This window comes from Hemicordylus capensis, chromosome 5, assembly GCF_027244095.1.
Source record: "Hemicordylus capensis ecotype Gifberg chromosome 5, rHemCap1.1.pri, whole genome shotgun sequence".
Classification (NCBI taxonomy): domain Eukaryota; kingdom Metazoa; phylum Chordata; class Lepidosauria; order Squamata; family Cordylidae; genus Hemicordylus; species Hemicordylus capensis.
Window position 1 is genome coordinate 169,804,372 of NC_069661.1, and position 4,573 is coordinate 169,808,944.

Sequence of the window (4,573 nt, forward strand, 5' to 3'; positions counted from 1 at the left end):
GGAAGAGATTTTGCATTACTTGCTCCTTTGTTCCTTTTGCAACTCTAAGACGAGTCTGTTCTGAATTTCTCTTGCCGTTCAACAAGGGGCATTTCCTCCGGCTTGCTGCAGGACTTTGCAAATGAACCTAAGCAGTGCATTTTAGGAAAGTGCCTTGCCAGAACGATCTTTTGCCTGGAATGCAGCCAGCGTTTCTCTTCTTAGCAAAATATATGGAGAGAAAATGGCTGGGTTTAGGAGGTACACTGAAGCACCCCCAAATGGTGAAGCGAGTGGGACTGGTAATACTCACCTCATCTTTGCTGCAGAAGAATGGTAAGGACATGGTGAAAAACAAAACTTCCTTGGCATGTCTTTTCTCTCACACTTGTGCAAATAATATCACACACTCCCCAAGTAGTAAAATCTAGAGAGATTTTGGAGGCATCCCTAGATGGAACTTGACATGAAAAACTACATCTGTTGAAATTTCTTCCTCAACTCAGTATTGAAAGGTACAAATTCTTGTCCTGCATTGCATTCAATCACTCTAGTCACAAAATGAGGATATGGGGGATGTATAGCTTGCTCATCTATTTGAATGTAGTGGCAAATGTGGATAAATACTGGACCACTGTTTTATAGTGAGAAAGAAGCTTCTTAATTTCAAATTTTTACACATCTATGTATTTCTTTTACCAGACTCATCAAAAGGCAGACATATCTTTTGATCCAATGCATATTCCTTACAAAATGCCGCAAACTACTGATGTTTGGCCTAAGACAGATTCCTATATGTTTCAAGTCCTATTGCTGGGCCTTGCTAAATGTATCGTGTTTCCTCTGAGGAGCAAAGAGTGCATCCATTCTGCAGGCATCTTCTAAATTCTAAATGATTCAGAATCTATCTAAATGATTAAGACTGGGAACAGATATTCCCTCTTCTGCCTCTTATGACATCATTAAAGCACTTATGCAAAGTTAATGTGGACTAATGATGGCCCTAATGTTCATAATTACCTGGTTCAGTATATGCATTTGTCCAACTTGTAATGCTCTTCTTTAGCTCAGAATGTTAAATGAGATTTTGTGCATGCATGGTTTCCGTTCGACAGACTAGGCACCTAAATAGCCAATTGCTTTGTGGGCACAAACATAGGCATTCTTTAATGTTAGCCCCTTACTCTCTATGGAGCTTCTTGATTGCTGTGAACTATGTGGCTGGACAACCCAACTAATCTGCTTTTTTGTTTGGGCAGCATTTGGGTCAATTCTCTTGGTTGGTTCTTGCAAACATTCTTTGTGGAGACTCCCGGGGGTTTAGAGAGAGGGAAATCTTGAGAAACCACTCCTCACTTATTTTTGTGTGGTGGGGGGGAATGAAAACACTTTTGGGAGGAGATATGGGTGAGAACATAAGAACAGCCCTGCTGGATCAGGTCCAAGGCCCATCTAGTCCAGCATCCTGTTTCACACAGTGGCCCACCAAATGTCACATGATTAGGTTTGTTGGGGAGAGTTCAGTAAAATGAGGAGAGGACTTCTCAGATGTTTGGGGGAGATTTGCACCCCTGGTGGCTATCCACTGATGGACTAAAAACTCCACTCTTGTTCCCCATTGTGTTTATTTGGAGGGGGAATTTAAATTCTAAATGGCTCCCCACCCTGGCTGGTACCATGTGGTAGGTACAGAACCAAACTACCCCATCCTCTTATGTATTTCAATCTGGGATGTCCTCCTATTTTATAGGTCACCTAAACTGCAAATTCCCACTTTGGGTGACCCAGAATAAGAATAGAATTACTAGATCAAATCGCTTGTGTTTCTGCTTTCTCTGCTTGTTATGCACATCTGAATAAGTTTTGTCAGTATTTTTCATTTTTCATTTTCTTTCAAAGACCAAAGTGCCAAAAGCTTTCATAGGGCCATCGTTTGTGGCAGCACATTAATAGTTAATTACTTGCCACTTTCAGAAGTGTCTTCTGTGATGTTACCAGTAGATATGTTTCCCCCAGTCCTGTGTTGTAGGTGCCATCTGTGTGATGAAAATCCACCTTTGATATGGACATGACTTGCCCATAGGTCATCCAATATAATGAGTGTTTTTCATTTAAATTAGCATTTCTTTTCTCACTGAATTTCAACTCCCTGAATATACAGGTCAGCAACAGCAAGTCAGAACGAAAAGAGCGTGCTTATTGCACCCACAGCTAAAACTTTATTTCCATTAAAGATATGGTTGGTTCCTTTCTGTTTCATTATTGCCAAATTTAAACCGTCCTGAGCCATTTTGGAAGGGCAGTATATACATCGAATGAATGAATGAACGAATTTAAAGCATTAAAGAACTGCAAGTAGTTGGCTAAACTCAAGTGAATCTGGAAGCAGAAGATTAAACAAGTTGTTCTGGTAAGAACTAAGCTGCCTACTTTCCTTTCATCATAATCTTATTTGAACATTAGCATCCTTACAAGTTAGCCTACTTCAGCCTTAAACGTCCACACAGCCACCATCTTGAATTGGGGTAAATGACATTATCACAAACTACGCCATTGAGGTGACCCTATGTGTCCCTACAGCTAAAGAAATTTGGTTCAAATTGGTTAGGTGGTTCACAAGTTAGCCCACTTGCACCTCAAATGTTTACGTGTCCACCATTTTGAATTGGGGTGGATGACATCAACAGAAACTATGTCATTGTGGTCTCCCTATGTGTCCCTAATACTCTACCAAATCTGGTCCAAATCAGTTCTCACTCACACCTCAAAGATTCACATGTCTGCCATCTTGAACTGAGGTGGATGATATCACAAACTATGCTGTTGAGGTGTCCCTTTGTGTAACTCATTACAACTGCACCAAATGTGGTCCAAATCGGTTAGTCGGTCAACAAGTTAGCTTACTTGCACCTCAAATGTTCATGCATCTGCCATACTGAATTGGGGTGGATCACATCATTAAAACTACACCCTTGGGCCATCCCTATGTGTTCCTACAGCTGTAGCAGATTTGATTCAAATGATAAGGTGGCTCATGAGCTAGCCCAGTTCCACCTCAAACTTTCGTGTGTCCACCACCTTGAATGGGGTGGATAACATCATCCCAAACTACGCTATTGAGGTGTCCCTACGTGTCCCTACAGCTGTAGCAAATTTGGTTCAAATCAGTTAGGTGGTTCACAAGTTAGCACATTTGTGCCTCAAACATTTACATATCCGCCATCTTGAACCTAGGTGGATGACATCATCACAAACTACATTGTTGAGGTGTCCCTAGGTGTCCCTACTACTGTGCCCAGTTTGGTTCAGATTGGTCCAGGCATTACGAAGTTGATAGTGGGACACACACACACACACACACACACACACTGCTGGGTGATCTCATAAGCTTATTTCCCTTAATGAAAGTAGGCTAAAATGATACATTGCAGATGGCAATCAGACATCACAGCCATCACGAGAACATCCTCCATTGCCATATTCCAAAATACTAGGAAGAGCACTAGTAATTTAATGATGGTCTGTTGTTACTTTATGTTTCAGCAGTAAATTATTCACTCCGAACTGCAGACCATTTTCTGCTTCAACCAAAATTTAATGAATCTTAACAGCAGTGGCTGGCAACACTGCTGTAAAGGTAAAATAAATGGCTTTGTTTCACATTACCGTGTTCAGGAAACCATGTAAGCAGGCTTAGAAGTTGCTCTCATTAATACTGCAGGGTTCCCATTTAGTATCAGACTAACACTTTAAATTAGTTGGCTCAACATTTGAGGTATTGGTTGTACCCAGTGGATCTAGGTTAGCTAACCCAGATAACTTGGAAGTATTAAAAATCATTTTATTTTATTAAATTATTCCTTAAGAGAGTAACTTGTCACCATGATTTAAGTGGTGGAGACTTAAGTAATAATGCTGTCTAACTATAGTAAGGCCATGATTGATTCCTCAGTATTGATAATCAGACTTTGCTAGACCTGGACAGAAGCTTTAAGTACTAGCAGGCACTGTTGAATATTACAAACTTCACTACAGGCATAGTGAAGTCTAGCCAGCTGCTGTCACTGAAATATGGATAGGAGAGAGCAGTCCATATTAAGACAGCAGTCTTTTTTCAAAGCTGAAAACCTATACTTTTCTAATCATTCTATCACATATTCCCCCATGCTCTTGATGTTTATGCTGCTCTTTTCTGTACCCTTTCCTATATAGGTCCAACCAAACCTCATGGAATACTCAAGTTATAGATGACAATATTAAAGACTCTGTTCCCTAGCAGAGGGAGCTATGTCATCCCTGTCATTTTGCAATGGAAAGTGAAATGTAGCAAGAAGGACCTATTTTGTTCTTTCAGCACCTGGTACAATTGGTCATGAACCAGTTCCCAGGATGCAGGAATCCATATGGGTCTGCTTTGGTCTGTTCTGCTTCCTCAACCACAACAATGGAGGGAATGAAGAGATAGAGGAGAGGGGAAAACAGTGTAAAGTCTCCAAACTTAAACTCAGACACATTCTCACCAACGTGTCCATCCAAGAACTGAATTCAGCTTCTGCAAACACAGAAACTCTAGCCACAATGACAAAGGCCACAT